The 22500-nt window shown below is 33.2% G+C and overlaps 1 protein-coding gene across 4 annotated transcripts in view; it reads right to left on the minus strand.

Moving 5' to 3' along the window:
* Positions 1-22500, minus strand: part of LOC147069768 (rho GTPase-activating protein 15-like) — a 198042-nt gene that overhangs the window by 104093 nt on the left and 71449 nt on the right. For 2 of the 4 annotated variants that reach the window (XM_085950520.1, XM_085950519.1), the window contains exon 1: positions 14977-15500. The exons of the other annotated variants lie outside the window; for them this stretch is intronic. The gene's annotated coding sequence lies outside the window, so the exon portion shown is untranslated. Of the gene's footprint in view, positions 1-14976; positions 15501-22500 lie in introns of those variants that run through there. 4 annotated transcript variants of the gene reach the window in all.

A 22500-nucleotide genomic window follows, 5' to 3' on the forward strand; every position in this document is an offset into this window, starting at 1 on the left:
AAAGCTACACACAAAATAATTACAAGATAAAAAGAACTTTTTATATACCACGTTTTTAAATTTTATGTTGAATCATTTATAAACTTGACAATTCTATGTATTAATAAAAACTTTTTATGGTACTTAATAGAAATACTGAATAAATATTATAGAATACAGAAATGTCATTTTGACATTCCATATTGATTTCCATAGTAACGCACGTATATATTAATAATTTAGTTGCTAGGATCCACTTAGCAACCAATAATAGTGAGTAGTAAAAAATATTACTTTTAACGATTTTTTCCGAAACATACAAAACAGAATTAACTGAATATGAATTCAATTCTGCTCAAAGATGGCCAAAAGTATTAAAAGAATGCATTGTCGTCGTGTTCTGATATATTCTAAAAGTTTCAAATTTATAGCTAGTCGGGAAGTTAATTAAAAATCTTGGACAAACAAGAAAAAACTTGTACTGCACAAGAAAAAATCTGTACCGGACAAACAAGAATACGAGCTAATAAAAACGTGGTAAAAATAGTAAAACTTCAGTAGTTATAGTGAAACAACTTAACCTTGAATTTGCGCAGATTGCGATTTCTTCTAGTGCGCACGAATTACATAGGGTAAATTTAATTATTGTCACCGTTATTATTTACAACTGCTCTTACATGAAGCCTATTGCATCGTTTTCTCTTGCTCGGGCCTTGTCCAGACGGCGCGATGTGACTTGCGCGTAAAAACTCGCTCGCATTCCAGGTACATGTGACCTCATTGAGCTGTCCACATACACTTGCGGCGTATCGCGACGTCATCTAGACAAGCTCTAACTACGTCATATTTTCTGTCAAAACTATCGAACTTCACGCTTATGTGGTTAATGTTTATAATGGTTTCGTTGATAAGATTTTATAATTGAAACTCAAAAAATACTTTTTTCAACTACAAAATATATAAATTTTACATACTTATAGGAAACTTTACAAAATGTAAATTCAAGACGGTCACAATATGACTGGCGAAAAAAACAAAGAAAGTAAAATATTACCAATATCAAAAAACTGTGCATTCAGAAGAGGAAATACAATTCCCATAATATGATTAATAGTTATTTTTCTGAAATTGTAATATTTTTTTTATTTATAATTTCATTAATTCCTTTAAATTACAGTCTTTTCTTTGGCAAAAATGTATGATTTGTTATTAGATTAAAAAAAATCAATTAAAACATAAATTTAATGATAATATAGAAATAAATATAAGTATAAATATTTATACTAGAGTAGTCGGAATTTATGGTTTTTATTTTATTTTTATCGTGGTTGTGGTTCAAAATCAGTCAGTGCCTCGAACTCCTTAAACTAGCCACTGAATAGCATCCCGTTCTATTACTTTACGTTGCAATGCATACGACCCGTCTATAAACCAAAATAAAGTACACAAGTTGTAGGTACCTACTCGATGGCAAGTAGATATTTACTTTCATGGAGTAATATTCTCATTAATAGACTTTCACAAACACGCGAGAAAGTCCTTCCTATTCGAGCAGTGATGCAACGACACAACTTATAGTGCAATGGCGAACATGCATACAGTGGTGCAGTGCTAAAAATTTACCCATGACAGTTCTTGAAAGTAATGGCTCAAATAAACTCTACGACGATCGGTCATATAAATGCCGAAAAACCCGTTTCTTATGTTGGCGTCCTGTTTCACAATGTGTAAATACGATGTCATATTAGCTGTCATACAATATGTATGTATAATATGTCGAAATGGCATAGATTTGATCATAGACACTAAATCGCTCTTAGCATAATATATGTGCCGGATCGTCATTATAGTCTACTTGAACCTTTAAATACAGCTTGGCATTAACGTATCAAATGGACTAAAAAATGAAGGTGCCATCGATCGTAACAAACCGTAATCGGAAATGTATACACATGCAGTTCAACGTACCACAGTTCACCGTGAACTGTTGTATCGAATATAGATAGCCGTATAGTATTGCGCTTTTATTAGTAACGCTTAAAAATACGTAATAAAAACCTCCAGAATACAATGGAAAGCCAAAAGAAAATATGTAGTTAAGTATTAATATAATCATATATTTATATAAAATTCTGATTAATTCAAAAGTAAAAAAGTAAGTTAGCAATAAGGTGCTTTTATTTATATATTATATATAATTAACGTTCATATTGAATTTTTAAAAATAGAACATTACCTAGATAGTAACAATGCGTCATTTTTTGATCTCGATGATATACGGCCATCTGTTTCTGGTACGACGTAGTGAACAGTGATACGGCCAAAAGCCATACGTACAATTTACACGTAACCGTAACGTACATAAATGTAATACTGAATCCGCCCGAGTATGCTCATCATCATGATAAATAGGGGGCCAATTTATAAATTGGTGTTATTTTTATGCATCGTTACTATCCTATTCTGCTAACACGTATACATTTACATATACAGCCAGACGGCTATTAATTTTTAAAATACATAATATGTTAAATATAACTGGCATTGCAATTAGAGTGATTTTTACATAATTTTATTAGAAGTCATTAATCTATTCTACAAAAGTATTAAATTTAGTATTAATTTAGATTTTATATGGGACGATATTGTATCCTGTACCTACGGTTAGGATCGCAGATATTTATCAACGTCTTAGGCCCTTTGTGGGTAGCACACCACATAGAATGAAATGATTTCATAATCAAAATGAGCTGATTTATGATTTTTTTGTATTACAGCACACGATAGCAGTTCCTCAAAGTGTTTAACGTGGTTGAATTGTTTGTTAGCTATAGAAATAAATAAATAAAGTCTGCGTTGGCGCATTGAAGCTGGCAGTTATAAAGCTTTGTTTATAATTGTCATCTTTGGTTTAATTTCGTGCGTCGTTATATTTAGATGATTAATGACAAAAATATGAAATAACAGTAGGAACAAATGTTGATATAACATAAAATCAAAATATTGTTTCGAAGACATAGAACAAGGATGGCGAGCCTAAAATATCATTAATATTATTGATCTAAAATACAAAAGCCGATCGCCAATAATAGCTCAATTTAGAAAGCGCTTCAGTGAATATTAAAAGCCATTACTTAAAATCTGTCGTAATTAAGTGTGACTCCTTTAGCATTGTGGTCAATGTGCGTGGGCGCGATACCCGAGATTTTTTTTCCATTGGTAATAAAATAATATATTTTCTCAGAAGTGTTTTCATAATTATGTATGTTCAATTACTTTTTTAATTACCGGTTTTTGTGTTTAAATAATGCGGAATATAGTAGGTACTGTCTGACTACGCCACTGGTAGTGGAGATAAAGATTATGGTGGAAGTAAGTGCAAGAGTCAGTGGCGCTGTGAAAGGAACCTATTCTTGAACTTTAAATGCATTTATTGGAGATAACAAAATGCCTAATGGTTCTATGAATGTATGTACGTTCAAACCAGGGTTACCAATGCTTATCCAACGATTTTTTTTCATGAATAATATAATATGTATTGAGAAACTAGGCTGATTTTAGTTTACGGGGAATCGCAGGAAACTTGATATGATTTCGATTCAAGGATAGTTATTGATAAAAGGTACTTATTTTACGGTCGGGTCCGACCAAACACAATATTAATATTCTACTGGATTTAAGTTTTGTACTATTCTATTTGAGTCGTTTTCAGCCACCCGGGTTTCGCCTTTCGGCATCTTCACACACTGTGTACACTCACCAAAAGACAAATAAACACTGACAGCGCATACTATTAACTCTAACTTATATAACAAAGCAATACAATAAAGTAGATAAAAACTCCATTACCTACCTATAAAGTCAAGGGTCACAATAAAAATATATAACAAACAAATTATGAATAGTGTTTGTGAAACACCCTCTATCTTATCAATTAATAAAACACTCGATAAGCGTATTATAAATCGTCAAAACCTAATAATAGATCATGAGTAATTAATAATTATAAACAAGAAAAATAAGTACTACATAATACTAAAAAATACTAAGTAGTATTATTATTGTTTATAATTAACACCAATTATGATTCCATAACGTAAGGAGTTCAATTTAATCCTGTAACTTAATTGGATACTTCTTGAAGACGCCAAGTGGAAACTGATTTTGAGACTCCAGCATGGTAAAAAATCACAATTAGTAATACATAATATTATATTTTACCAGCGTACCCCAATTTTACAACGAATTTATTATGAGTCGGTTGTTCATGTTATTTTCATTTCGGTTTGTGATGTGAATATCGTACGCAAATGCTAATATTTGACCTGATTGTATCGTGTATCGATGACACGAGTTTCGTCCAACTCTCCTTCAGAGGACTAACATTCCCTCACACAAAACCAATCTGCAGAGGGGGTGGAAGTTTGAAGGGGGCAACTTCGATTTACTTTACTCATTAATGGGTGAGGTAGATTGGAGTGAGTTGTATGAAATTTGTGACGTAAATGACGCGGTACAGCACTTTTACAACGTTATTTATAATATTTTTGACCAGTATTTTACAAGGAAGTTGCCATGTCGTGGTGGAAGGCGATACCCGAGGTGGTTTTCTCGGGAAATTGTCGGAGACATTGAGGTCAAACATTATTACAATAGAACTTGGAAGACTAAGCAGCAGCAAGTCTATGAAATGTTTAGTCTTTATCGCTCAAGAGTGCGGCAAGCTGTTCGACTGGTCTATCGAGCGCATATAGAAACGGTAGAAAATTGCATCCGCGAAAATTCTAAATCGTTTCGGGACTATGTTAAATCTTTAAGAAGGGATGGTGGGTTTGCCAATTCAATGAGTTAGAAAGGCGAAGAGGTGACCGGATCTGGAGTGGCAGAGGCATTTGCCGGTCACTTTAGGTCTGCCTACGCAAGTAGCAGTCCGAATCTGCCTCAACGTCAAGAAAACCATCACGCGGTGCCCAATCTATTGGTATCCTTCCGATTGATAATGCTATTGTGTTTAGATTCATTAAAAAGCTAAAGAACATTCGATCTTTGGACCGGATAATCTCCCAACATTTTTTTTAAAGGGGTGTATTGACTTTGCCAAAGGCCCGCTTTCATATATATTTAATCTTGTGATGGAGACGGGTATCTTTCCCGAATTGTGGAAGATGTCAAAGGTTACCCCAATCCATAAGAGTGGTACCGAGTCATCAGTGGAGAACTACAGGCCGGTGGCTATTCTCTCGGCACCCGCAAAAGTTCTTGAGATGATCATGCATAACATGATTTATCCAAAAATTGAGTCATTTATAATGAATGAGCAGCATGGATTTAGAGTTGGCCGATCAACGGAAACTAACCTGATGGTATTTGTAGATTATGTGTCGTCAGCACTAGATAGAGACCATCAGGTTGACTGTTCCTACAATGACTTCTCAAAAGCGTTTGACAGAGTCGATCACGACATCCTGTTGGAAAAACTCCAACTAATTGGATTGTCCGATCGTTTCCTGAAGTTATTCGGAGCTATTTTAGGAATCGTCAACAATACGTATCGTATGGCGTCTATCAAGTCACAGACGTTCAATACATTTTTTGGTGTCCCTCAGGACTCAAACTTGGGGCCATTGCTGTTTACGATTTTTATAAATGACATAGCAATGGTCATTAAAAATGCTATATTTTTGTTGTTCGCTGATGACCTGAAACTCTTCATGGAAGTTGTCACCTTGGACGATTGTCGTCAACTCCAATTTGATATAGATAATATATTAGATTGGGGCAGGCGTAACAAACTGGACTTCAATATTGAAAAATGCAATATTTTATCGTTTACCAGAGCCTCGCTATTATTTTTCCAATATTCGATGCATGGCAGAGTTCTTTCGCGAATAGCATCTGTAATGGATCTTGGCATTACGTTTGACAGTGGGCTGTCATTTAGTGGTCATATTGCTATCATTTGTAAAAAGGCGCTACAAATGGTGGGCTTCGTCTTGCGTACTTCACGGGTCTTTTCAGATGTTACTGTATTAAAAATTCTTTATAATTCCTTAGTGAGAAGCCGGCTTGAGAGTGGGTCGATTGTTTGGGCCCCGCATCAGTTGAAATATGACCTTATGATGGAGCGAGTTCAAAAGAAATTTTTGAGACTCCTTTATTTATTTATTTATTTATTTAGGAATACAAAACATTGTGGACATAACATAATAGGTATGCTTACATACTGTAGTTTAAGTGCTAGAAGATATCAATATTTGGCCACGTATTTTTTTCGACTTATACGTGGTGTGAATGAGAACTCTGCCATTCTTGGTAGTATTGACTTGTGTGTCCCTGATAACTATCTTAGAAATCGGGAGCATCAGTTGTTTGTTCTCCCGAGGAGCAGAACTAACCTGCCATTGGTGATGCCAATTGGGAGGGCAATAACTCTGTTCAACCAAATCGCTTCGGATGTTGATATATTCCATCTATGTGAGGATGAGAATAGGTGGACGTTATTTTATAAATTATTAAAATAGGGTCTGCTTAACTCATCCGGTGTACTTCCTTGTACCTATATATTTTTTTTGTATTTACACATTTATACTGTAGAATAACTCAATACTGATCTATCTCTTTTGTTATGTACCTAATATTGTTTTAATAATATTTCGTTGTTTCTAAATGTCATGTTGTGAACGTCTTAAACTTATAATTTTTAATGTCCACAATATGTAAAATAAATGAATTGAATTGAATTGAATTGAATAGATGCACATATATATGAAATTAGATTTGTTATACTTAAACGTTTGTGAGCACCCTAATGTTGTATACGCAATAAAATGTACACACTGAATGTACATAGCATTCATTATATTAAATTTTATTTATTCTCGGGGGCATGATGTCAACTGACCACTTCTGGGGACAGTGAGTCAGTAATTAACTTTTTTTAAAACACATTATTAATTCGTACTCCCATCGAATGAAATGATATGAGTGATCTGACATTACCGTATGACTAAACTCACGTATTACATAAAATATATGTCCAGTATAATAATAATTATATCGTCGCCACAAAAGCAAAAGGGCACATGTGCAATTTTGACGGTTTTGAGTTATGAATGCAGTTTTCTTCGTAGTTTTTTTATGGGCAAAATGGCATTTGTGAAGTAAAACCCATGAATTCACAATTGAGCAAAGAAAATAAAGGTTACTTGTGTATTTGTAAACTGATCTTCATTTAATGTATAGGAAAAGGGTAACATATACACGATCTTAGGAAATATGTGTAATGTTTACAAAAATAATAAAGGAAAAAGGTAACAAGTGTAATTATTTAAAAGTGAGTAAGGGCCTTTGTACAAAAAAAATAATTTCGTTGCAGAAAAAGGGAAAATGAAATTTGTGAAAAATTTAAAAACATGTTGGCAGCAAACAAAGAGGCCCAAATAAATATTTTGGAAGATCACAATAAGCGTAAAGTGAATGCTCGCAAATCAAAAGATGAAGATAAAGCTATTCATAAATGCATATAGGAAAAGGGTAACATGTGACTTAAAACCTCTTAAAAATCAAAAATTGACAAATTATAAAAACAATAAAAATTGCATTTCAATCTTGAGTAATTAAGTCACATGTGTTCCAAATTTGATTTCAAAATATTAAGTAATAACCTCCCCAGGATTTTTTTTCACTCCAAAAACACTTAAATGCGTTATTCTCAAAACTCAATTTATGCACAAGTGCTCTTTTGCTTTTGGGGCGACGATATGTAGTTATTACCAAGCCAGGGTAAAAGCGCCCTGCAACAAAAGCTCGATAAGTACAGTTTATCCAACTGTTCTAAATTTGAAAATTGAATTCAAATTTATATACGATGTCGGCATCAAGTATGGCCAATAAACAGATCGCCTTGCACTAAAAAACAATATATCTACTTAATAGTATTATCATTGGTATGGCTTTAATGCTTATCAAAATCAATATTTAATGTTGGTCAATAATTTCCAAACAAAAATCGTAATCACTTTTCAAACAAATTATTTACAACCATTTATACTTAAATATATCCCATTTTTCTGAATAAATTGAAAACGTTATGGGTTTTGTCAGTTGAAAAAAGGATATTTATCAACATCTACAAAACATATCCCACATAATCATGAAGTTCGATAGTTTTGACAGAAAATAAGACGTAGTTAGAACGACGCCGAGCGAGAGAATACGATGCAATAGGCTTAATGTAAGAGCAGTCGGATATAATTAAATTTACTCTATATTGTAATTCATGCGTAGTAGAAGAAATCGCAGTCTGCGCAATTTCAAGATTAAGTTGTTCCACTATATATTATGTAGTAACAAAACCACAGAACAGATAATAAATAGAATACCGATAACACTCACGTCTTGACCTTCCGTCATTTATTTTTGATTCGAAACTTAACTAAATTAAACGCTCTACTTCTAAATTCTGACGATAGATGACACTCAATATTTTTATTATATTACCTAATTCTAGACAATATAGATATTTATTTATTTAAATTAAATACTTGAAAATAGAAGGTAAGCTTTAAATAATCTCTTAGTATGGAGCCTTCGCCACTGCTATGTAGGTACGTGGAGACCCAAGGTAATGACAAAAATTTACCATTTTTGAACACCTATCTATAGCAATATTTTTTTAGTCAGGAGTTGGTATTTTCAGATGAAGTGACCGCCTGGAAAGCCACTACTGTTGTCACCACAGAACAGATAATAAATAGAATACCGATAGGCTATATTCAATACGCCGCATGGTGAAGCAGGCTTTTGAATGTGTGAGTGTCCTACGAAAATGAAGCACGCATTATGCACGTGCAATAGTGTGTGTTATACACCAACATAAAATGAGCGTAAATACATAAACCGAGAGCAGTTTTCAGTATTAGACGTACAACGTATTCTTGACACGTGTGTAAGTTTAACCCGGATTCTTCCTTACTCGAGACGGTTACCTGCTATCGCCTTACCCGTTGGGTATTTCAGTTCCCATTATTTCTGAGTTCCCTGAACAAAACCATAATATATAAATGCGATGTATGTTTATTTAAATCTTTTCAAAATACATAAAATGACACGGTAAGAAAAGTATCAATTGGATGTTCGCGCACACAGAACAGATTAATAAATAGAATTCCGATAGGCTATACCCCAATACGCAACATTTTGAAGCAGGGTTTTGAATGTATGAGTGTCTTACGAAAATGAAACACAAAATATAGACGTGCAAAGGATTTGTTGCAACCTTCAAATACACCAATATTGAATGGTCGTCAGTGAATAAACAGAAAGCAGTTGTCAGAACGAATTAAAGCTTGTATTTTTGACACGTGTTTAAGTTTATCCCATATTCTTTCACACTCGAGATTTGTTGGCTGTTACTCCACACCCGTTAGGTATTTCAGTTCCCATTAATTCTGTGTTCCCTGTTTGCGCATTAAATACTTGCATCACAATAATTATAATATTTATTATATAAATTTGGTAAATAGGTAGCTCGCGATTATATTTGCATGTAGAAAGTTACGACACGCAAATTGGAGAGTAAAATTCCTGGTCGCAAAGGCTTTGGCCAGTTGATAAAAATGTAGCAATACATACAGACAGTGTTGACAACTACTGTCGTTGACAAAAACATCCCAGACAGGGTACGAAAACAAGCTAGTTGGCAGGAAAAACGCTAGGAAAAAGCACACATTAAATATTATAATATTATCTGATACCATTATATCACAATAACGCCAAGAATCCTCCTACTGTTTCAGTGTATTATTTTATTTCTAAAGTACCGACTTACCTTCATTAAATATCTGATTAAATAAACTAAATATTACCGGGTTTATTTTCAGCACACTTGAATCTGTTGAATGCAAAAAAAGACGCTAATAAAAATGCCATAGGCTAGATGCGTTTTTACAAGCTACGCAAGTAAGGCAGAAAAATTCTAGATCTGGTAAAAAACGCTAAGTTGGCAACGTTGCTTACCGAAGAGCGAACCTATACACATTTGTGATCACTAATTTGTGATACAATGTTTAATTAAGTATTATTTTCCCATCCAACAAGTTAGAAGCGAGTGACGAAATACATGAGACACATCGGTGTATTAAATTATATCGAAGTTTGTTCATGCATGCTCATTAATTAAATCTTAATCATAATCCAGACATATCAAACTTCCGAAAACGCTATAGACTGCAGAGAATCTGGTCGGTTCCTATAATATTACAAAGATTAACATGATGTTAACTTTGCTCGTATGCACTGTACTGTATTATCTGTTGACCTTTATATACTCATAAATTATTTTGTTTATTTTCTACATGCGATTATATTCAGAATATAAACTAAATATTCTAGATATATACATATAAAGTAAAAGGTTGTAAAAATCGTTTATAACGATAAAAATGAAATAACACCATTTTGCAATAATGTTTATTTGCTGCTGACTCGTCGGGATTTTGGTGTTTTAGGATTTCGGCTTATCTGGATTTCGATTAATTGGCACATATCCATTATTAAACCATGTCACTATATTATTTGTACCAGATAACAAGTACTTATAATAATATTTATCTTAACCTTTTCTATACCACAAGATACTATAACGGTATCTACCCGGTAGGTTGTGGAATTTTTCTCTGTTCTAACGACAAAAGTTTACTTCTAACGAAACTCTAATTTAAATAATTGGTGAATGCCGATAACTGTCGTTATCTGTCATGGCTTAGGCCTTAGGTCATCAAAAAGACTTCCCTTTGACGTATAGAATGCTTCAAGAAGCTGAAGGCAAAGGAACGGTTAAATCCAAAAAGAACGTTACCGGTAGAACAAAATTTACGAGTTTTCAAGCTATTAATGTATAAGGGTTTCCGGTCTGCCTATTGAGGTAGTGACCAGGTTCAATTACTAAGGTGCAACCGTTGCCAATGATGGCAGTCTTTCTTGTAAACTTGGAATCCACATGGGTGTGGCTGGGTCTATATTTAGCCAGCTTGGACGTCACGGCTGTATTCTGTGAGGACCAAATATCGTTTGTTTAACGCGTGCGTGCGACCTGTGCTCCTGTATGACTGTAAGATATGGCATCTTGCCACACTTCAGAGGTCTCGACTTTTCAGCTTTGAGAATCGATGTCTCTACAGAATCTTAGGGTTACATTGGAACGATCGCGTTACAAACACTGGAGATCGTGAGCGTTCCGAATGCGTCAGAGAGTACGGCACAACCTCAAGCGTTTCATCGACGTGGCGTGATCTTATTTTTATGTGAGGACTGTGCGGGGATGAAAACATGTGTGCGGACACCTTTTGGTAGGTGTGCGCGCACTCACGAGTCACTAGTAGTGACAATAAAATATATTGAAGATTAATATGGCAAATTTATCATGGTGCTACAGAATACACCTATATTTTAAATGGTAAAATTTTTCGCGCGCGTATTTCACCCGTGCGTTATTTTATTAGTGTTGCCTGATAAGCATGTCTATGGTTGCCGACATCTACACTATAATGGTATGACGTCAATGTTAATTAATTTAAATTATTTATTTGTTTGCATACATTTTGGACACCTAACAAAGAAATATAATCGTTAATCAAGCATAATAAATACCACATCCTTCCTGCTTTGCAAAAATATTTATTAGGTAGGTACCGACAAACACACATAGTTAGCAGCCACATTTAAAACAAAAATACTCACCTACAATAAAAAATATTGGCATGAAAGTATTATCGATATAGGAATATTTTGCAATTAAAACTGTCTAATTAGTTCAATATTCATTTGAAAATATTATTATTGAGTCCTCAAATCACAAGTAAAACTATCACGCGCATGTCCCCCACAAAGGGGGGCTGACAGGGCTCTAACCTGGGGGCCCGGCGTAGTGGGTTGGCCGGATATGTAAGATAGACACACCGCAAAATTTCTCTACCGGTAACGAAAAAACGAAGGAAGAATAAAATATTTAAACATGGACAATATTGAAACGTTCAATGTAGAGGGGTATGTAGGGGTACATAGACTGCGCCCATATTTCGATGTATTTGTGTGACAAAAATGGTAGAGTTAGGAACTTAGACCCTTCATAATATCATTAGGCTTGGCATATAGATTGTATTGAAGTAAAAAACTTTTTATAGATTTTTTTGGCACTTAGACCCTATAGAGTATAGACTTTCAACCCTTCAATTATGCCTTTAAAATTGACAATGTCTCTCTGAAACGGAAGAAACCGGCCCTTATTATTATTAAACTAAGTGGATTATGGGCCACATATTATGTTTTGTTTTAATTAATAAAATTATGTAATTAATTACGTTTCTTGTGATATTTTCAAATCTGAAATCTCAAGTAGATACGAATAATAAGTATTGTATATATTTTTAAATGGTTATACATATATGCCAAATAAACAATAATACTGTATGCATACATGAGAAAGGGGGCGAGTCGAATCAACGTCTCTGAATTTGTAAAATTCGCACATAAACATATAAATTCCCGTACAAAGTTGCCCGAAACATTTGGTTACCTACCAAGAAAAAAGTGGCGATTTGAGACTTATTTCCGTGTAAATTTCGCATGAAGATCCAGGGCATAAATATTTGTAATAATAAGCCTCTTCTCACTTTCTACCTAAGAAGAGTATTATACATATCTACCAACGTAATGTACGGGTTAAACTATTTTTATCTCGATTTTTTTTTTGATAATGTGATTTAAAACCCATGTGATAGCATTTTTGCGAGAAAATTTGTATTTAGAAGTAAGTCATTGGTAAATTTTAAACTTAGTATACAACTATTTTCAAATTGAGAATACATTAGCTTATACTATTTTACTGACTTGAAAGTTAGTTTTATTTTTTTAATGATTCCATTCAACGGGGACAATTATTTATCTTGTAAAGTTAATATTTTCGACATGTATAATTTTACTTGAACATCACAAAATTATCGTCCCAAAAAATAACCAATACCTACACAAAAACAATGACCTAGTTTAAAAAAAAAACATATATTCTTTCACATTGAACTCAACGGAATAAAAAATAATCCGATCAAACTGCAATAATTATTAATGTATCGTGTATCTAATTAATTCGAACTGCATTCAAAAATTAAATATTCACTTACACAGGATCTATAATATAATGTTAAAATGACATAGATCAGCGATGCACAACCTGACATGCTATTTATTGCATATTCTAATAATTACTTTGACTAGTTTTTTTAAGACAATGTTTTCGCCCATTCATTTTCACTTCACATTGCACTTCTTCAAACAGCTGTTAAAGCACGCCATAGCAGGGCTCGAAATGGACCCGAGCGCACCGGAGCGCCGTTCCGGGTCGTGACATCGATAAAATTATCGTTCCGTCTCGTGGAAAAAATATTTTGACCGTCTGAGCTAGATAGACCATATAATAGAAAATAATATGGCACATTTATTTTTATGAAGTACACATAAAATTTGATAACTATGTAAATATCTTCAGACAATTGTTGAGCGCTCCGGTTCGTGAACTTTTCCATTTCGAGCGCTGCGCCATAGCTTTGAGTCAGGTGAATTTTAAGAAAATTATTATGTCACCATTATTTTTAACTTTAACCAGTAAACTAGACGTCAACATGCGAGGTAAGCGATTATTCAGTTTAATTTCCAAGTGATTATGGAAAAATGTTTTGATCTTTAGCATCCCGTCGATTCGGTATTTTGTCTATCGATAATCAATGTCTGATATGTGCTTTAAAAGAAATGGTGAGGGGTGGGGGGGGATTATGATGTTTAAAAACTACGACCAGACACTATTTTACTTAGCATTACACAACAGATACCATAGATATTACCTATACATAGTGTATGTACTGCATTGCACTCGCTGTAGATTGTTCACGGTGCATGTAACGATAAATGTGCGTCCAATCTGTCTTGTAAATATATACGTAATTGAAAATAACCGGAGTATCTAGTATACATGAAAAAATATAAAAATAATAATAGGTATGTCCAGACCAGGGAACACAGAATTAATGGGAACCGAAATACCTAACGGGTGTGGAGTAACAGACATCCGATCTGTAGTGTGGAAGAATATGGGATAAAGTTAAACACGTGTCGAGAATACATCGTTTTAAGCATGTCTTTCATTCTGACAACTGCTCCCGGTTTATGCACTGACGCTCATTTAATATTGGTGTAATTGAAGGTTGCAATATACACTATTCCACGTCTATAATTTGTGTTTCATTGTCGTATGACACTCATACATTCAAACCCCTGCTTCAAAATGTAATGTATGGGGTATAGCATATCTGAATTCTATTTATTAATCTGTTCTGTGGTCTAGACTCTACAGTATATAATAAAAGTAATATTTCAGTACAGGTCTACGATATACCCACGACTTTTTATAAAATGGATAAATTAGCCCTACCGATAAAAAGGTTGCCTATCACAGTCATAATATATATTTCGAGATTTTTTAATACCAATCGGTGTTGCACCGGTTACTTAACTGATAAAAAACATCAACCGATGGATGCAGGTTCAAGTCCTGTCCAGATTAAATATTTTTCAAAAATTGGTGTGTTTCTGACATTATTTATTTACCTAATGATAACCACCAAGTAAACATCTAACCAAAATTTACATCAATATCACGAAATTTTTGAAGGAGAAAAGTTTTTGCAAATTCTCACGTAACTTTGTTGGGAATAGGTATAAAGACTGCGCAAATATAAAAATAAATAAAACTTTCCAATACGAACGTCAATTCATTTGTCAACTACTCAGTAATTATTTATTATTAAATTATCTATGGTTTCCGATAAAAACCTATTTAGAAAAGCAAACAATAATAATGACTAACCTAAGCATACACATAATATTCTACCATTTTTCACAATCACAATGTCACGATGCCGATAACAAATTAAAGCAAATTTATACCAGTCAACAGTGTAATAAGCCTGCTATATATTTATATTTTCCATATTATAGCAATCACTGCTTATATGACATATTTTAATTTAACCCCTGCCCAGGGGTCAACACATAACACAACAAACCAATTTCTAATTCACTTTCGATTAATTATTATCACACATTTTTTTATCTTAGAGACTTTTTAAAGCAACCATATTTTTCACTAATAAATAAATGACGATCGTGTTTATGTCAAAGACAATTCCATTTTTGAAAATGTTCGCAAAATGGTTCACTTCACTCCAACTTGAGTTGCATGTTCGAAAACTACTCAAATCATTTATTTTTTTAAATGGGCAATTAATTATCTACTGTCACAATTATTCGAGTCACGTCAGAACAGTTCGAAATTCAAAACGCCCGCGAAATATACAATATAGTTCCCGCCGAGACGCGCGCTTCCTCGTTCGGGATCTACTCGTATTAATTTGATATTATTTAGAAAATGTCCGAGATAAAACCGGGCATCTGGACCGCCATCAACCCGGGAACGCAGTGGCGCGCTCGAAATAATAATGTAAAATAAAATTGTGCGGCCATTCATTTATTTGCCCGGATGACTTAATAGTCCTCCTTGTTTGGCGGCTCGGACAGGGCTGTCAACGCGCCACCCTGACTGAATCGGGACGAAATTATTTTGCAATGGTGACCGCAATATTTGGCGTTAATTAGGCGGTGATAGATTTTTGCGGTAATAGATTAAGCACTGTACTAGGATATAACTTTCAACACATCGTATCCGTAATTATTTGAGTCATCCGTAAAAATTGTAAACCTTCTTTAGACCTTAACCATCAATAATTGCATATTGTTACCTTTCAGCAACAAATTGTATTATTGTTTATATTTATTTGTGTGAATGAAATATTATTTGTTTAAGTGTATTATTTGTTTAAGTTTATTAAGTGTGCTGACAAAATAGTTATCGTTTTTATTCACAGCTGTCACTGTCAATTTATAATAATGTTAGACATTCAATATGATCGATTAGAAAAGTAATACATATGTACAATACAAGACAAGTACAGTACAACTATGGCCCCCACAAGGGGGGGGGGGGGCTGACAGGGGTCTAGCCTGGGGACCCGGGCTTTGGGGGGCACAGCGTGGCGGGTTAACCGGATAAGTGAGATAAACACACATCATAAATTAGCTTTAATATGTAGTTTAAAAAATGCCCATTAACATTTTAAATTTTATTATGGTGCGATGTAATTTTTCATTATTGCGTATCGATACTCGACAACTCCATAAGTAGATGTATTAAAAATTGCTAATAATACACTGTATAAGTATATTTAATTTGACCTAAAGAACAATTTGAAAAACGTTAATGTAGTGCGTCACTGCTTTTAACCTTAGCAATAGGTAGGAGGGCCGCCAAAGATCCTAGCCTGAGGGCCCGCTTCAGGGTGTGGGAGCCATGAGTACAAGTGTTGCCAACATGCATTTAAGAGTAAAGTACTTATTGGAACTAATCACCTTCATTGATATTACAATCTTGAACTTGATAGGATACTATTAGTGCAATAGTGGACAGGAGATGAGTAACAAAAAACTGTAGCCAGTGAAAAGATGTCGTAAATGAGAAAAATAAATATTTATAATATTGTGTAGACATTATGCAATCTCCATATTATAAATATATATATACTATGTAAGTATATATAGACAAGGGTTTGCGATGTAATAAAGTTTATTAAGAGCCTTAAATGGAGATGGGCTGGACACATAGCTCGAAGAAGAGACAATCGTTGGACAAATCTAGTCATCCAGTGGTATCCAAGAAGTACAAAACCTCCGCAAGGTAGACCTAGAGGCCGCTGGATGGATGAAATGATAAAGTTCTGCGGAAGTACGTGGCAACGCAATTCACAGTACCGAGATAAGTGGAAGCAGCTTGAAGAGGCCTTCATCCAGCAGTGGATAGATTCAGGCTGATGATGATGATGATATATATTAAAATAAAAAGAAATTATGCGATATGAAAAGAGCACATTTCATTTTCATCGATCTTCCGAATATCTCAACATAAAAATTCTATTTTCGTCAAAGCGCATGGTCTTTCTGGGTTAACGATGTAAACATTGTAATATCACAATATTAAACGAGGTAAAATGCTGAAAGTGTAAGAAGTTCTTACATGCAATAATAATAAATCTATTTACATCTTACTATAACCAGAATAAAAGTGTTATAATATTTCGGATTATAAAAAACTACATCAGTAAATGTATTCATTTCAAATAATATAGCTATGTTTATTGACCCTGCATTATATAATATTGATGAGTTTATTAAAAAAATCCTTAAACTAAATTCTAACTTAAGGGGGGACGTGCGCCACGTAGGTCAAAATGGAGATTTTATGCTATTTTCAAAGGATGATCCTGGACATTCCTTAAACGTTGTAGATAATCTATTTATATAATTATTTTGAAGCCTTATTATCCTTTATATTAAATATTTTAAACATTTGATTACTGCATAAAGTATTTTTATTACATAAAATAGTATTCCTTTAAACCTCTCACTCTAATGTTTTAGAATAAAGTCATATTTCGGTACATCCATGTGCAGTGGTGTTAATATTTTTTAGATTTAAAAAATTTAAACGCATTTACAAAACCATTAGAAAAATTAATGTTAACATTATATAGTGACATATTTACGATAAAAAATTATATTTAATAATCTTTGTGATCCCATGGTTATATGACCCCCCGGGTATATGACTTTCAACGCGTGATGCTCATTAGGTGTATTATTTTAGCCGTTTTTGAAAGTAACACTGCTACCGTTTTAGCCGATTTTGAAACTAAGCTCAATTTTTAATAATTAATATTGACGTATTTAAATGAGTTATGAAATTAAAACTCAGACCATGCTGTGGTAGACAAATAAATTTATCAAAATATATATCTAACTCAAAATACTCGAAAAACCGTTTTAGCTGCTTTTGAAAGAATACGCTTCATAGTTTCTATACGATGCCCTAAAATTCGCTGGAGCGACGAGCTCATAAACTTCGGTGGATGTACGTGGCAGCGAAGAACTAAAGACTGAAAAGAATGGAATGAGCACAGAACAGATAATAAATAGAATACCGATTGGCTATATTCAATACGCCGCACGTTGAAGCAGGGTTTTTGAATCTGTGAGTGTCCTACGAAAATGAAGCACGCATTATGCACGTGCAATAGTGTGTGTAATACACCAACATTAAACGAGCGTAAATGCATAAACCGAAAGCAGTTTTTTTTCGTGTGTAAGTTTAACCCGGATTCTTCCTTACTCGAGACGGTTACCTGCTATCGCCTTACCCATTGGGTATTTCAGTTCCCATTATTTCTGAGTTCCCTGGGAAGGAGCTAGGAGAGGCCTTTATCCAGTAGTCGATCGACCACGGCTGATAATGATGATTAATAAAATATTATTTTATTATTTTTGTCATACTAAGCAATGTTTTTTAAGTTTTTTAAAGGACGAAAAATAATTTTAATAAAATTAATTGTATTGCAATAATATATAACTTGGGACAACCCTATGTGTAAGCATCACTTAATTCCAGAGTGTATCACTTTGCCATACGTGTGTGTAGGTACAGACACTGTCTGTCCAAGCTTTTAATGTGTTGACCCCGTGCCGTCGAGTGTCTTATATGAGTTATGAAAAATGAAGTCATTTATTTAAATATAGATTAATGATAATAAAAAAAAACAGCAATGTCGTCCGAATATTGAGATGACAATAAGAGTCTAATTATAGACGATTATAATGGTAGTGATAAATAAATTAATTATTATCGTCGCTAAAACAATAATGAATTGTATACATTGAACATTGGACCCAGTATCTTCTCACATTATGAAAATGGGACAACTCCGTTGGACAGATTTTTTGACAAGGACGGAAGACACGAAGATACCCAATTACCCAAGAAACCAGTAGCGAAGGGTGGAGTAGGCTGTTAAGATTCGCCATGAATAGTGCACGTCATTAAACTTTGTTAGTCATAAGTATTTGTTTTTATTGAACTATACTACAATTTACAGATAGTGTTGTTAAAAATCAATTAATCCTTGCCTAAACCAAACCATAGTAGTTTTGGTATACTTTGGGCGATACGACAAAATTATGCACACTTTTTCATTCATACTTATTTGTTTTCGTTGGATTAATAATACATATTACATATTATATCGTTGGTTCATTTTTTTTAAATTCAGTGATCCCTGCCTAAACCAAACTACAATAGATAAAAAAATATGTCTATAAAATATCCAAAGTTATGTATGATTTAATTGCATAATTTTGGATATTTTATAAATATACGAGTATTTTTTGACTAATATCTATTATGGTTTAGTTTAGGCAGGGTTTAATTGAATTTTAAAAACTAATCAACACCATCTGTAAATTGTAGTCTTTTTTCAATGAAAACAAAAACGTATGACTGACAAACTTTACTGTGCACTATTTATTGTGGATCTTAACAGCCTACCTATACCCTTCGCCACTACAAAATACTAATTATTTTCAACATGCCGGGAAGAAAAAATAGCAGCGGAATACCTAAACTGAATTTAGGCTTTAAAAAGATATATATTTATTTAGAATAATAATAATATAGACATTATTTAATAAAAGATCTTTTATGCGGCGTTATATTTTATCAAGTTGGTGCTTTGAAGATTTTTTTCTTTTTCTTTCGACCATGTCCGATCCTAATAGGATCGTATGGGCCTCCACAACGTGGAGATTTGTATTAACAGATTTTAATTTTACGGTAAATGGATGTCAGCCACTTGCTCAACCTATTAGGTCCATACTATGACTCACACATAAATTGAAAAACAATTTGTGTACCTACCGTTAAAAAAAAAACGATTTTTTTTCAGTAAAGTACATGTTAAAATACGCGCGTTAACATGATCTTACTCCCTACTTCATTTATCGTTTGTCAATTTATGGCTACGGCCGTTATGTTGTAGCTTAACCACTGGGAAATTCCAATAGAAATGGCGTATTTAAAAAAAATACTACCTTATTCTTAGGTCAATAATTATTTTAAAACAATCATTATTCTTAGGATGTTTATCACATTTGAATGGTCAAAGACATAGCTTATAATCAGTATCTTTAGAATTATCTTCAAATGTGTTAATCGTACCCATTTTTTTAATAATAAAATGCCTAATTCTTGTAAAATTTGGGATCACAGAGATTATAAAATATATTTTTTTATCGTAAATATTTCACTATATAATGTTAACATTAATTTTACTAATGATTTTTTAAATGCGTTTAAAAATTAATATATCTAAAGAATCTTAACACCACTGCGCATGGATGTACTGAAATATGACTATTTTTTAAAACATTAGATCCAGAGGTTTAAAAGAATACTATTTTATGTAATAAAAATACTTTATGCAGTCATCAAATGTTTAAAATAAATATAAAGGATAATAAGGCTTCAAAATTATATAAATAGATTATCTACAATACTTAAGGAATGTGCAGGGTTATGCTCTAAAAATACCATAAAACTCCATTTTGACCTACGTTGGGCATGTGGGCCCTTAAGTAAGTATCTGATTGTGAGAAATTTGATGCGCATGAAAATAAATAATCTAAATATCTAGCGTATTTTCAACACATTTAAAGCTGTTGGAGACATCAAAAAGCTAGTAAAAACGCCACAAGCTAGATGCGTTTTTTGCAAGCTATATGCGTATCGAAAAATACTAGATCTTGCAAAAAACGCTGAATTGTCAACGCTGTTCTTGATATGTTCAAGAACCAATCTGTCATGTGACAGTTGATTATTTTCACATTTCACAATCGATATACCTACATTTAAAATCTTTAGCATCACTAAATAATTACGAGATAAAAAGAACTTTTTATAATATACAACGTTTTTTAAATTCTGTTGAACCATTTAAACTTGACTTGACTAGCTTAAACGATCAAAAAAATTTGTATTTGACATGTCATATTGATTTGCATAGTAACGCACGTATATATTAATAATTTAGTTGCCAGGACCCCAGACCCCTACTAACCAATAATGGTGTCGAAATAATTTTCCATACAAAACAGAATTAACTGAAAATAAATTCAATTCTGCTTAAAGATGGCAAAACAAATGCATTGGCATCGTGTTCTGATATATTCTAAAAGTTTCAAATGTCTAGCTAGTTGGGAAGTTGGTTAAAAATCGATTGCAAGATTAGTACCTGACAAAGAACCACCGGACAAATAAGAATACGAGCTAAGAAAAACGTTGTAAAAATAGTTAGTGTTTTGAAAGGACGTTTAAAGCACCCAAATTAATTATTTCACATAATATCCCACGTAAATAATTAATGTAAGACCATCTATATCTAGACCTGTATTAAAACAACTTTTTAAAAGCTGTTTGGTATACGACGTGTTAATATGTCAATTAATACTTCAACCCCTATAAGTTATAGGCGAGGGAATGTACTTTGTACTAATAAATTTAATAATTTACACTACGATAACAATAAAAATTATTTAACCTCGCGTTAATGTACAGTTACAAACCACTAATTAATTATTGGAATGGTACCTACCAATCTAAACTTATTAATGATCAAACAGTCAAAGAAACCGTTTTTCTATAGAAACAGAGTCAACTTAATTTAATGGTCAAATGCAGAGACCTCGACGTTAAGTTAGCTTTAACTATGACATTATAATATCTAAGTTAATAATAAACACGTCACTATGTAGTTTTTCTCACTTCCACTAAGTCGTCGATTTCACCAGAGTAATGTTAAGACGGTACTGCAGTGAAACGGCAAATAATTTTCAACTATAGGTGCGACGAAATTTCGGACTGGCTGGCAATCTAAGAGCGAAAGTCGAGCTGTGAACACGTCAATTTGTTTTGTTAAACCGTGTAAAGATGACTAAAAAATGTTACACATTTACTTGAAAAAGAAAACATGTCAATGAATATATTATTTTATTATTAGTAATAGAACAATAAACATAATATTAAATGGACGCATGTTGACTTTTTATGACAAATTATGTTTTGTTCTGCAAGCGTCATTTGCACAATCTTCGCGTCGCGTAGTCACGATCGTTCTAGAGACCGTGCCCCAGCTGAAGTATAGCCTTAAGCGTTGCTTAAGGACACCAGAGTATGACTAATCAATAATTTATTTATTTAAATATCATGGTGTAACTTCTTAAATCGAAATAAGTGAGCCTAATTTATATACTTAAGGCTATACTTCAGTTGAGGCATGGTCTAAAAAGAGCGTGACTAGGCGTTGCACGGATTGTGCAAATGACGCGAGCCGAACGAAATGTAATTTGTCATAAAAATTCAACATGCGTCCATTTAATGTTATTGTTATATTAGTAATAATAATAGTATATTCATTGACATGTCTTCTTTTTCAAGTACATGCGGAACGTTTTTTAGTCATCTTTACACGATTTAAG

The sequence above is a fragment of the Rhyacophila brunnea genome, unplaced genomic scaffold (assembly GCF_057557595.1).
Source record: "Rhyacophila brunnea isolate RB1 unplaced genomic scaffold, BYU_Rbru_1.0 scaffold_23, whole genome shotgun sequence".
In the NCBI taxonomy this organism is placed as follows: domain Eukaryota; kingdom Metazoa; phylum Arthropoda; class Insecta; order Trichoptera; family Rhyacophilidae; genus Rhyacophila; species Rhyacophila brunnea.